Genomic DNA, 14,296 nt, shown 5'->3' with positions numbered 1-14,296 from the left:
AAAACCAATGGGAGATTTACAGTGGGTAAGGTCAGTTAGTGGAATAACCAATGATGATCTAGCTCCCTTGATGCCTCTGTTGGGAACCTCAACCAGAGCCAATGAACGACGAAGCCTGACGAAGGAACAAGAGCAGGCATTGGATCACATTATAAAAAAGGTTTTGACAACAGTTGTACAAAGAAAAATTAGTGATTTGCCTTTGCAATTTTTAATTGTTAACTCATCACCCAACCGAAAACTCGTAATAGGACTGATAATCCAAATAGATAGCCCAAGCATCAACATTTTAGAGTGGGTATTTTTATCCTATCAGCCAAAAAATACCGTCTGTACACGGATTGAACTATTAGCTAATATGATCATCAAAGGTAGAAGAAGGATTTGTGATCTGACAGGACAAGAACCTGAAACCCTGTTTGTACCTATAGCACAGAATTATTTAGATTGGCTTTTAGCAACATCAGAAATGTTTCAAATCGCTTTAGCCGAATATCCAGGTACTGTAACCAATAACTATCCTTCCACGAAAATTTTGCCGCTTTTACAAAATCAGGACTTTGAAGACATCCCTTATAGATCAGAAGTACCAGTTGAAGGGCTTACAGTATTTACTGATGCTGGTAGAAAATCGAAACGAGCTGCTATTGCTTGGTATGACAATAATCAATGGAATCATCAACTTCTTACAGGTCATACCGCCGACTCGTTACAAACCTGAGAGCGGTGTTATGGGTCTTTCAACGCTGGCCCGACAAACCTCTAAATGTAATTTCAGATTCGCTCTACGTAGTAGGACCGGTACAGCGCCTGGAACGCGCTATGATCAAATCACTGAAGAATAACACCTTATATATGTTATTAATGCAACTTTTATTTTTATTGAATCAACGCACTAAACACCATTTTGTGACACATATTCGTAGCCATCAATTTGATCAAGGCTTGTCGATTGGAAGCAACATAGCCGACAAGTTGGTTGCTACCATCTGGAAAAATCAAAATATTAACCTGTTTGAGCAGGCCCGTTTATCTCATGAATTTTTACATCAATCTGCAAAAGTATTGGCGAAACAATTTGATTTAAAACTATCAGATGCCCGAGGCATCGTCCAATCCTGTCCTGCCTGCCAAAAATCAGGATTCGGTTTAGGTCTTGGGGTCAACCCTCGAGGTCTGGGAGCCCTACAATTATGGCAAATGGATGTCACCCACGTCACAGAGTTTGGACGGCAAAAATATGTACACGTTAGCATTGATACTTATTCGCATGCAATCTGGGCCACTGCTCAAACAGGGGAAACAGCCAAACATGTTGTAAAACATCTGTGTGCAGCCATCGCTGCTTTGGGGATTCCTCAAGAGATAAAAACAGATAATGGTCCTGCATATATCTCTAAAACATTCGAACATTTCTGCCACTTGTGGGGCACTCGCAGAATCACAGGCATACCACACTCTCCTACAGGACAAGCGATCGTAGAACGCGCACAGGCTACGTTAAAATCGCTGTTGCAAAAACAAAAGGGGGGAGAAATAGCCCCTGCTGAACGTCTTGCAAAAGCGATATACGTTTTAAATTGTTTACGGTTAACGGGGGACCGTGAATCTCCTCCAATTGTTATACACCATATGTCATTTCAATCGGGAATACAGAAGATCGATTCAGTATCGGTAAAAGTACGATATCGTGACTTAAAAACTGGAGAATGGAAGGGTCCTGCAGAAATTAAGATGACAGGTCGAGGATATGTTTGTGTTTTGACAGACGAAGGTCCAAGGTGGGTGCCTAGCCGCTGGGTGAAACCATGGAGAGAAGAGTCGGGACCACAACAGGAGTTACCATGATAGGTTTTCTCACGTCATTCCTCTCCATCATTGGTAGTGGTCACTCATGGATTTCAGTACAACCACGTACAAATGTTTGGGTAACTCTAGCTAATAAAACAGGGCAAGATTCGATCTGTTTAGCGGCAGCAAATGCAGGCAACCCATTTATGACATGTTTAGTGGGGACTCCGATTGGCGGTAAAGAGTGGGAGTATGTTTGTAACTCCTCCACCATCAGGCATGCATGCAGAGATATAGCTAACGACGTCAATGATTTTGAATATTAAAAAAAAAAACCCACAGATCTTGAAGAAGTATTGAAAAATATTCAAAGGATTGTAAGTCAGATTTAGATTTCTGGACAGCAGATAAAACAATTGTAGAAAGACTAGCTCTTTAGGTTTTAATTCATGGTTAGCTGGGTTAGGCATTTCAGGTTGGGGAAAAGATCTAATTATCCATGGGTTTATATTATTATTGGGATTATTATTATTAACTATACTTATATTAAGATGTGTTTTTAAATATTGCATGAAAGCCGTGGAGCGTATGATGAATGGAGTCTGGATTGCTCAAAAACAAAAAGGGGGATTTCTGGGATATCTGAAAAACCAAGGACACGTAGTGAGCAACCCAGACTCGGACTATGCAAGCTTAATCTGCATTTAACACAAGAGGAATTCAAGGATGCTGCAAAGGTCGACTGCGGTTTGGAAGACATGAAACAAGCAGATTAAGAGGAAGAAACTATTGGCTTGCAATGTTGAAAGCAAGATATGGGAGAAGCGGGCGGTGCGTGTCAACTATTGTTATGAACGAATCAAAATATTGCTAGTAGCGCATGAACAGCATATTGCCAAACATAGTTAACCAATTAGCGATAAGTTTATGCATGATTAGGAAGGCAAGAAACTATATTAACTAAGCTGTGTATGTAATAAAGTGCCATTTTGCTTGATCATATTGATCGTGTGCTGTGTCCATGACTTGCGCGTCAGCACAGAGCCATTGTGTTTGAGGGGCTGGGAATGCGGTTGCAGGGAGCAGTGAAGACCAGCAAGAGGTTTCCGTCCTGGCATTCTTTGGTGTGGGAGAAATTGATGGAGGTTTTCAGTTTGGGAGCTGGGCTCTGGCTGAAGTCACCAGTGTGGCCGAGTGCATTCTTGGCCTTTAGTATGCTGGGGAAGTCAAGACCCAATCCGTTTTTGGAGCTGTGAGTTCAGTTGCAGGGAGCAGTGAAGACAAGCAAGAGGTTTCCATCCTGGCATTCTTTGGTGTGGGAGAAATCGTTGGATGTTTGCATTTTTGGAGCTGGGCTCTGGCTGAAGTCACCAGTGTGGCAGAGTGCGTGGTTGGACTTTACTAAGCTGGGAAGCCCAGAGCCATTGTGTTTGCGTGTATGGGAATGCGGTTGCAGGGAGCAGTGAAGAGCAGCAAGAGGTTTCCATCCTGGCACTTTTTGTGTGGGAGAAATGGCTGGACGTTTTCATTTTGGGAGCTGGGCTCTGCCTGAAGTCACCAGTCTGGCCGACTACTTGTGTGGACTTTACTACACTGGGGAAGGCCTGAGCGATTTTGCTTGCGTGGCTGGAAATGCAGTTGCAGGGAGCAGTGAAGAGCAGCAAGAGGTTTCCTTCCTGGCACCTTGGGTGTGGGAGAAATAACCGGACGTTTGCAATGTGGGAGCTGGGCTCTTGCTGAAGGCACCAGTGTGGCCAAGTGCATGGTTGGACTTCACTACACTGGGGAAGCCCAGAGCCATTGTGTTTGTGGGGTTGGGAATGCGGTTGCAGGGAGCAGTGAAGACCAGCAAGAGGTTTCCGTCCTGGCATTCTTTGGTGTGGGAGAAATCGTTGGATGTTTGCAATGTGGGAGCTGGGCTCTGGCTGAAGGCACCAGTGTAGCCAAGTGTGTGGTTGGACTTCACTACGCTGGGGAAGCCTAGAGCCATTGTGTCTATGGGTCTGGGAATTCGGTTGCAGGGAGCAGTGAAGACCAGCAAGAGGTTTCCGTCCTGGCACCTTGGGTGTGGGAGAAATGGCCGAATGTTTGCATTTCGGGAGCTGGGCTCTGGCTGAAGTCACCAGTGTGGCCGAGTGCGTGGTTGGACCTTAGTATGCTGGGGAAGCCCAGAGCCATTGTGTTTGTGGGGCTGGGAATGCGGTTGCAGGGAGCAGTGAAGAGCAGCAAGAGTTTTTCGTCCTGGCACCTTGGGTGTGGGAGAAATCGCTGGATGTTTGCAATGTGGGAGCAGGGCTCTGGCTGAAGTCACCAGTGTGGCCGAGTGACTGGTTGGCCTTTAGTATGCTGGGGAAGCCCCGAACTGTTTTTTTTTTTTGGGCAGGGAATGTGGTTGCAGGGAGCAGTGAAGACCAGGAACAGGTTTCCGTCCTGGCATTCTTTGGTGTGGGAGAAATCGTTGGATGTTTGCAATGTGGGAGCTGGGCTCTGGCTGAGGTCACTTGTGTGGCCGAGTGCATGGTTGGCCTTTAGTATGCTGGGGAAGGCCAGAACTGTTTTCTTTGTGGGGCAGGGAATGTGGTTGCAGGGAGCAGTGAAGACCAGCAAGAGGTTTCCGTCCCGGCACCTTTGGAGTGGGAGAAATGGCCGAATGTTTGAATTTTGGGAGCTGGGCTCTGGCTGAAGGCACCAGTGTGGCCGAGTGCATGGTTTGCCTTTAGTATGCCGGGGAAGCCCAGAGCCATTGTGTTTGTGGGGCTGGGACTGCGGTTGCAGGGAGCAGTGAAGACCAGCAAGAGGTTTCCGTCCTGGCACCTTTGGTGTGGGAGAAATCACCGGACGTTTGCAATGTGGGAGCTGGGCTCTGGCTGAAGGCACCAGTGTGGCCGAGTGCATGGTTGGCCTTTAGTATGCTGGGGAAGGCCTGAGCCATTGTGTTTGTGTGTCTGGGAATGCGGTTGCAGGCAGCAGTGAAGAGCAGCAAGAGGTTTCCATCCTGGCACCTTGGGTGTGGGAGAAATGGCCGAATGTTTGCAAAGTGGGAGCTGGGCTCTGGCTGAAGGCACCAGTGTGGCCGAGTGCATGGGTTGACTTTACTACGCTGCGGAAGGCCAGAGCCATTGTGTTTGTGTGTCTGGGAATGCGGTTGCAGGGAGCAGTGAAGACCAGCAAGAGGTTTCCGTCCTGCCATTCTTTGGTGTGGGAGAAATGGCTGGATGTTTGGATTTTTGGAGCTGGGCTCTGGCTGAAGTCACCAGTGTGGCCGAGTGCGTGGTTGGACCTTAGTATGCTGGGGAAGCCCAGAGCCATTGTGTTTGTGGGGCTGGGAATGCGGTTGCAGGGAGCAGTGAAGACCAGCAGGAGGTTTCCGTCCTGGCACCTTGGGTGTGGGAGAAATTGCTGGACGTTTGCAATGTGGGAGCTGGGCTCTGGCATAAGTCACCAGTCTGGCTGAGGGCATGGTTGGCCTTTACTAAGCCGGGGAAGACCAGTGCCATTGTGTTTTTCTGTCTGGGAATGAGGTTGCAGGGAGCAGTGAAGACCAGGAACAGGTTTCCGTCCTGGCACCCTTGGTGTGGGAGAAATTGCTGGACGTTTTCATTTTTGGAGCTGTGCTCTGGCTTACGTCTCCAGTGTGGCCGAGTGCATGGTTGACCTTTGGTATGCTGGGGAATCCCAGAGGCTTTTTGTTTTTGGGGCTGTGAATGCGGTTGCAGGGAGCAGTGAAGACCAGCAAGAACTTTACGTGCTGTCATTCTTTGCTGTGGGAGATATCGCTGGACGTTTGCAATGTGGGAGCTGGGCTCTGGCTGAAGTCACCAGTGTGGCCGAGTGCATGGTTGGCCTTTAGTATGCTGGGGAAGCCCAGAGCCGTTTTTTTTGTGTGTCTGGGAATGCGGTTGCAGGGAGCAGTGAAGACCAGCAAGAGGTTTCCATCCTGGCACCTTGGGTGTGGGAGAAATTGCTGGACGTTTGCAAAGTGGGAGGTGGGCTCTTGCATAAGTCACCAGTCTGGCCGAGTGCATGGTTGGCCTTTAGTATGCTGGGGAAGCCCAGAGCCGTTGTGTTTTTGTGTCTGGGACTGCGGTTGCAGGCAGCAGTGAAGAGCAGCAAGAGGTTTCCATCCTGGCACCTTGGGTGTGGGAGAAATGGCCGAATGTTTGCAATGTGGGAGCTGGGCTCTGGCTAAAGTCACCAGTCTGGCTGAGTGTATGGTTGGCTTTTAGTATACTGGGGAAGCCCAGAGCCATTGTGTTTGTGGTGCTGGGAATGCGGTTGCAGGGAGCAGTGAAGACCAGCAAGAGGTTTCCATCCTGGCACCTTGGGTGTGGGAGAAATTGCAGGACGTTTGCAATGTGGGAGCTGGGCTCTGGCTGAAGTCCCCAGTGTGGCCGAGTGCATGGTTGGCCTTTAGTATGCTGGGGAAGGCCAGAGCTGTTTTTTTTTGTGGGGCTGCGAATGCGGTTGCAGGGAGCAGTGAAGAGCAGCAAGAGGTTTCCATCCTGGCACCTTGGGTGTGGGAGAAATTGCTGGACGTTTGCAATGTGGGAGCTGGGCTCTGGCTGAAGTCACCAGTGTGGCCGAGTGCATGGTTGGCCTTTAGTATGCTGGGGAAGCCCAGAGCCGTTGTGTTTTTGTGTCTGGGACTGCGGTTGCAGGGAGCAGTGAAGACCAGCAAGAGGTTTCCATCCTGGCACCTTGGGTGTGGGAGAAATCGCTGGACGTTTGCAATATGGGAGCTGGGCTCTGGCTGAAGTCACCAGTGTGGCTTAGTGCATGGTTGGCCTTTAGTACGCTGGGGAAAGCCAGAGCTGCTTTGTTTGTGGGGCTGGGAATGCGGTTGCAGGGAGCAGTGAAGACCAGCAAGAGGTTTCCATCCTGGCACCTTTGGTGTGGGAGAAATTGCTGGACATTTGAAATGTGGGAGCTGGGCTCTGGCTTACGTCTCCAGTGTGGCCGAGTGCATGGTTGGCCTTTAGTATGCTGGGGAAGGCCAGAGCTGTTTTTTTGCGGGGCTGGGAATGCGGTTGCAGGGAGCAGTGAAGACCAGCAAGAGGTTTCCGTCCTGGCACCTTGGGTGTGGGAGAAATTGCTGGACGTTTCAATGGGGGAGCTGGGCTCTGGCATAAGTCACCAGTCTGGCTGAGGGCATGGTTGGCCTTTACTAAGCCGGGGAGGCCCAGATCCATTGTATGTTTGGGGCTGTGAATGCGGTTGCAGGGAGCAGTGAAGACCAGCAAGAGGTTTCCATCCTGGCACCTTGGGTGTGGGAGAAATTGTTGGACGTTTCAATGTGGGAGCTGGGCTCTGGCTTACGTCACCAGTGTGGCCGAGTGCATGGTTGACCTTTGGTATGCTGGGGAATCCCAGAGGCTTTTTGGTTTTGGGGCTGTGAATGCGGTTGCAGGGAGCAGTGAAGAGCAGCAAGAACTTTACGTGCTGTCATTCTTTGCTCTGAGAGAAATCGCTGGACGTTTGCAATGTGGGAGCTGGGCTCTGGCTGAAGTCCCCAGTGTGGCCGAGTGCGTGATTGGCCTTTAGTATGCTGGGGAAGCCCAGAGCCGTTTTTTTTGTGGGGCTGGGAATGCGGTTGCAGGGAGCAGTGAAGACCAGCAAGAGGTTTCCATCCTGGCACGTTGGGTGTGGGAGAAATTGCTGGACGTTTGCAATGTGGGAGCTGGGCTCTGGCTGAAGTCACCAGTGTGGCTGAGGGCATGGTTGGCCTTTAGTATGCTGGGGAAGCCCAGAGCCGTTGTGTTTTTGTCTCTGGGACTGCGGTTGCAGGGAGCAGTGAAGAGCAGCAAGAGGTTTCCATCCTGGCATTCTTTGGTGTGGGAGAAACCGCCGAATGTTTGCAATGTGGGAGCTGGGCTCTGGCTGATTTCTCTCACAGCAAAGAATGACAGCACGTAAAGTTCTTGCTGGTCTTCACTGCTCCCTGCAACCGCATTCACAGCCCCAAAAACAAAAAGCCTCTGGCATTCCCCAGCATACCAAAGGCCAACCATGCACTCGGCCACACTGGTGACGTAAGCCAGAGCACAGCTCCAAAAATGAAAACGTCCAGCGATTTCTCCCACACCAAGGGTGCCAGGACGGAAACCTGTTCCTGGTCTTCACTGCTCCCTGCAACCTCATTCCCAGACAGAAAAACACAATGGCTCTGGTCTTCCCCAGCATACTGAAGGCCAACAATGCACTCAGCCACACTGGTGACTTCAGCCAGAGCCCAGCTCCCACATTGCAAATGTCCTGCAATTTCTCCCACACCCAAGGTGCCAGGACGGAAACCTGTTCCTGGTCTTCACAGCTCCCTGCAACCGCATTCCCATCCCCACAAACAAAGCAGCTCTGGCCTTCCCCAGCATAGTAAAGGCCAAACATGCACTCGGCCACACTGGGGACTTCAGCCAGAGCCCAGCTCCCACATTGCAAACGTCCAGCAATTTCTCCCACACCCAAGGTGCCAGGATGGAAAACTCTTGCTGGTCTTCACTGCTCCCTGCAACCGCATTCCCAGCCCCAAAAACAAAGCAGCTCTGGGCTTCCCCAGCATACTAAAGGCCAACCACGCACTCGGCCAGTCTGGGGACTTCAGCCAGAGCCCAGCTCCCACATTGCAAACATTCGGCGGTTTCTCCCACACCAAAGAATGCCAGGATGGAAACCTCTTGCTGCTCTTCACTGCTCCCTGCAACCGCAGTCCCAGAGACAAAAACACAACGGCTCTGGGCTTCCCCAGCATACTAAAGGCCAACCACGCACTCGGCCACCCTGGTGACTTCAGCCAGAGCCCAGCTCCCACATTGCAAATGTCCATCAATTTCTCCCACACCCAAGGTGCCAGGATGGAAACCTCTTGCTGGTCTTCACTGCTCCCTGCAACCGCATTCCCAGACACACAAACACAATGGCTCTGGGCTTCCCCAGCCTAGTGAAGTCCAACTATGCACTCGGCCACGCTGGTTACTTCATCCAGAGCCCAGCTGCCAAACTGAAAACGTCCAGTGATTTCTCCTACACCAAAGAATGCCAGGACGGAAACCTCTTGCTGCTTTGCACTGCTCCCTGCAACCGCTTTCCCAAACCCACAAACAAAAAAGGTTCTGGGCTTCCCCAGCATACTAAAGTCCAACCATGCACTCGGCCAGACTGGTGACCTAAGCCAGAGTCCAGCTCCCAAACTGGAAACATGCAGGAGTGTCTTCCACACCCAAGGTGCCAGGATGGAAACCTCTTGCTGGTCTTCACTGCTCCCTGCAACCACATTCACAGCCCCAAACATACAATGTATCTGGGCCTCCCCGGCTTAGTAAAGGCCAACCATGCCGTCAGCCAGACTGGTGACTTATGCCAGAGCCCAGCTCCCACATTGAAACGTCCAGCAATTTCTCCCACACCCAAGGTGCCAGGATGGAAACCTCTTGCTGGTCTTCACTGCTCCCTGCAACCGCTTTCCCAGCCCCACAAACAAAGCAGCTCTGGCCTTCCCCAGCATACTAAAGGCCAACCATGCCCTCAGCCAGACTGGTGACTTCATCCAGAGCCCAGCTCCCACATTGCAAACGTCCAGCAATTTCTCCCACACCCAAGGTGCCAGGATGGAAACCTCTTGCTGGTCTTCACTGCTCCCTGCAACCGCATTCCCAGACACACAAACACAACGGCTCTGGGCTTCCCCAGCATACTAAAGGCCAACCATGCACTCGGCCAGACTGGGGACTTCAGCCAGAGCCCAGCTCCCACATTGCAAACGTCCTGCAATTTCTCCCACACCCAAGGTGCCAGGACGGAAACCTGTTCCTGGTCTTCACTGGTCCCTGCAACCGCTTTCCCAAACCCACAAAAACAAAACGGCTCTGGGCTTCCCCAGCATACTAAAGGCCAACAATGCACTCGGCCACACAAGTGACCTCAGCCAGAGCCCAGCTCCCAAACTGGAAACATGCAGGAGTGTCTTCCACACCCAAGGTGCCAGGATGGAAACCTCTTGCTGCTCTTCACTGCATCCTGCAACCGCATTCACAGCCCCAAACATACAATGGATCTGGGCCTCCCCGGCTTAGTAAAGGCCAACCATGCCCTCAGCCAGACTGGTGACTTATGCCAGAGCCCAGCTCCCACATTGCAAACGTCCAGCGATTTCTCCCACACCCAATGTTTCAGGATGGAAACCTCTTGCTGGTCTTCACTGCTCCCTGCAACAGCATTCCCAACCCCACAAACACAATGGCTCTGGGCTTTCCCAGTATACTAAAGGCCAACCATGCACTCAGCCAGATTGGTGACTTCAGCCAGAGCCCAGCTCCCACATTGCAAACATTCGGCCATTTCTCCCACACCGAAGGAGCCAAGACGGAAACCTCTTGCTGGTCTTCACTGCTCCCTGCAACCGCATTCCCAGCCCCACAAACAAAATGGCTCTGACCTTCCCCAGCATAGTAAAGGCCAACCACGCACTCGTCCAGACTGGTGACTTCAGCCAGAGCCCAGCTCCCACATTGCAAACATTCGGCCATGTCTCCCACACCGAAGGAGCCAAGACGGAAACCTCTTGCTGGTCTTCACTGCTCCCTGCAACCGCATTCCCAGCCCCACAAACAAAATGGCTCTGACCTTCCCCAGCATAGTAAAGGCCAACCACGCACTCGGCCAGACTGGTGACTTCAGCCAGAGCCCAGCTCCCACATTGCAAACGTCCATCAATTTCTCCCACACCCAAGGTGCCAGGATGAAAACCTCTTGCTGCTCTTCACTGCTCCCTGCAACCGCATTCCCAGCCCCACTAAAAAAACAGCTCTGACCTCTCCAGCGTAGTAAAGGCCAACAATGCACTCAGCCACACTGGTGACTTCAGCCAGAACCCAGCTCCCACATTGCAAATGTCCATCAATTTCTCCCACACCCAAGGTGCCAGGATGGAAACCTCTTGCTGGTCTTCACTGCTCCCTGCAACCGCATTCCCAGACACACAAACACAATGGCTCTGGGCTTCCCCAGCCTAGTGAAGTCCAACTATGTACTCGGCCACGCTGGTTACTTCATCCAGAGCCCAGCTCCCAAACTGAAAACGTCCAGCGATTTCTCCCACACCCAAGGTGCCAGGACGGAAACCTCTTGCTGCTCTTCACTGCTCCCTGCAACCGCATTCCTAACCCCACAAACAAAGCAGCTCTGGGCTTCCCCAGCATACTAAATGCCAACCATGCACTCAGCCAGATTGGTGACTTCAGCCAGAGCCCAGCTCCCAAACTGCAAACATGCAGGAGTGTCTTCCACACCCAAGGTGCCAGGATGGAAACCTCTTGCTGGTCTTCACTGCTCCCTGCAACCGCATTCACAGCCCCACAAAAAAAAAAGCCTCTGGGATTCCCCAGCATACTAAAGGCCAAGCATGCCCTCAGGTAGACTGGTGACTTATGCCAGAGCCCAGATCCCACATTGCAAACATTCGGCGATTTCTCCCACAACCAAGGTGCCAGGACGGAAACCTCTTGCTGGTCTTCACTGCTCCCTGCAACCGCTTTCCCAGACACAACAAACAAAGCAGCTCTGGGGTTCCCCAGCATACTAAATGCCAACCATGCCCTGAGCCAGACTGGTGACTTCAGCCAGAGCCCAGCTCCCACATTGCAATTGTCCAACGATTTCAAGAAAACCTAAGGTGCGAGGACGGAACTGCTGTGTGGGAGAAATGTTTGCAACGAATGTTTGCAATGTGGGAGCTGGGCTCTGGCTGAAGTCACCAATCTGGCTGAGTGCATGGTTGGCCTTTAGTATACTGGGGAAGCCCAGACCCATTGTGTTTGTGGGGTTGGGAATGCAGTTGCAGGGAGCAGTGAAGAGCAGCAATAGGTTTCCATCCTGGCACCTTGGGTGTGGGAAAAATCGCTGGACGTTTGCAATGTATAGCTGGGCTCTGGCATAAGTCACCAATCTGGCTGAGGGCATGGTTGGCCTTTACTAAGCCGGGGAGGCCCAGATCCATTGTATGTTTGGGGGTGTGAATGCGGTTGCAGGGAGCAGTGAAGACCAGCAAGAGGTTTCCATCCTGGCACCTTGGGTGTGGGAGACACTCCTGCATGTTTGCAGTTTGGGAGCTGGGCTGTGGCTGAAGTCACCAGTGTGTCTGAGTGCATGGTTGGTCTTTACTAAGCCGGGGAGGTCACGATTCATTGTGTTTGTGTGTCTGGGAAAGTGGTTGCAGGGAGCAGTGAAGACCAGCAAGAGGTTTCCATCCTGGCACCTTGGGTGTGGAAGACACTCCTGCATGTTTGCAGTTTGGGAGCTGGGCTCTGGCTGAAGTCACCAGTGTGGCCGAGTGCATGGTTGGACTTTACTATGCTGGAGAAGCCCAGAAACTTTTTTTTTTTTTTTGTGGGTTTGGGAATGCAGTTGCAGGGAGCAGTGAAGACCAGCAAGAGGTTTCCGTCCTGGCATTCTTTGGTGTGGGAGAAATCACTGGACGTTTGCAATGTGGGAGCTGGGCTCTGGATGAAGTAACCAGCGTGGCCGAGTGCATAGTTGGACTTCACTAGGCTGGGGAAGCCCAGAGCCATTGTGTTTGTGTGTCTGGGAATGCGGTTGCAGGGAGCATTGAAGACCAGCAAGAGTTTTCCATCCTGGCACCTTGGGTGTGGGAGAAATTGATGGACATTTGCAATGTGGGAGCTGGGCTCTGGCTGAAGTCAGCAGTCTGGCTGAGTGCATGGTTCGCCTTTACTAAGCTGGGGAGGCCAAGATTCATTGTGTTTTTCTGTCTGGGAATGCGGTTGCAGGGAGCAGTGAAGACCAGCAAGAGGTTTCCTTCCTGGCTCCTTTGCTGTGGGAGAAATTGATGGAGGTTTTCAGTTTGGGAGCTGCGCTCTGGCTGAAGTCTCCAGTGTGGCCAAGTGCATGGTTGGCCTTTAGTATGGTGGGGAAGCCCAGAGCCATTGTGTTTGTTGGGCTGGGACTGCGGTTGCAGGGAGCAGTGAAGATTAGCAAGAGGTATCCGTCCTGGCACCTTGTGTTTGGGAGAAATAGCCAGACGTTTGCAGTGTGGGATCTGGTCTATGGCTGAAGTCACCACTGAGGCCGAGTGCATGGTTGGCCTTCAGTATGCTGGGGAATCCCAGAGCTATGGGATATCTGAAAAACCAAGGACACGTAGTGAGCAACCCAGACTCGGACTATGCGGACTTAATCTGCATTTAACACAAGAGGAATTCAAGGATGCTGCAAAGGTCGACTGCGGTTTGGAAGACATGAAACAAGCAGATTAAGAGGAAGAAACTATTGGCTTGCAATGTTGAAAGCAAGATATGGGAGAAGCGGGCGGTGCGTGTCAACTATTGTTATGAACGAATCAGAATATTGCTAGTAGCGCATGAACAGCATATTGCCAAACATAGTTAACCAATTAGCGATAAGTTTATGCATGATTAGGAAGGCAAGAAACTATATTAACTAAGCTGTGTATGTAATAAAGTGCCATTTTGCTTGATCATATTGATCGTGTGCTGTGTCCGTGACTTGCGCGTCAGCAGGTGGCGCCCGAACAGGGACCCTCAGATCGGAGTTGGATTTTCTGACTAAACCGAGAACGGAGGGGGTGGAAGCCGGCCGAAGGTGAGTGCTGCCCCGGCACTCGGGAGACGCTAGCGCGAAAGGTGGAATCTCACCCTGATCAGGTGAGCGGCCGGGGAGGAGATGGGGGCTACCATGACAAAAGAAGAGTCAGCGGTGTTTAAGCTCCTCCAACATATCCTCTCAACGAGAGGTATAAGTTGTGACTCATCTACTCTGAAAGCATTATTGCTCTGGGCAAAAGGAAAGGATTTGATCCCCACGGTTGGAGTTGCTTTTGATGCTATAACATGGAAGAAAATAGGGGCAGAACTGTGGGAAGAAATAAGTAAAGGATCCAAAGAGACGAGCAAATTCCCCACTGTGTGGAGACTGATTCATGAAACTTTAAAAAGCATGGGGGAGGAGCGGCAAGTCGCTGCATCGGCATTCGCGGCTTTGACTCCAGGGGGCGGGCCCACCTCTGCAACCAGTATGTTGTTTTCGGGTCCGACAATCCCTGCAGCGACCCCAGCCCGCGTTGCAGGAGGGGTTCGGATCCTAGCAGGGACTGCTACTGCAGCTCCCACCGCCACCGAAGTGCAGTCACCAGAAAAAAACGCTGCGGAGGCTACTCCACCATTGCCCGATGTACCACAGTCGGACCGCCCTCCGAGTTACGATGAGGCCGATCCCCCAAATCGACCTCCCTCACCGGTGGCGACCACCTCACTTTACCCTCCTTTGCCACCAGGTGGCGAAGAGGAGGAGGAAACCAATGGTGTTCTGGAGGAGAAAGCTGAATTACAGGAACTGATAAAAAGACTAGAGACTTTAGAAGCGCAATTGGCGGCCCCGCCAGAAAACCCACCAACGTCACTGTCCGCATTATACCCAGGACGGTCAGCACCCAACGTTTTTGCTCCAACTAGGACACCGGTGGAAACTGGTGCTTTTC

Source organism: Platalea leucorodia, assembly GCF_965183815.1.
Source record: "Platalea leucorodia genome assembly, chromosome: 12".
Lineage (NCBI taxonomy): Eukaryota > Metazoa > Chordata > Aves > Pelecaniformes > Threskiornithidae > Platalea > Platalea leucorodia.
The sequence above is the reverse complement of the archived record's forward strand: the minus strand, read 5'-3'. Positions refer to the sequence as shown.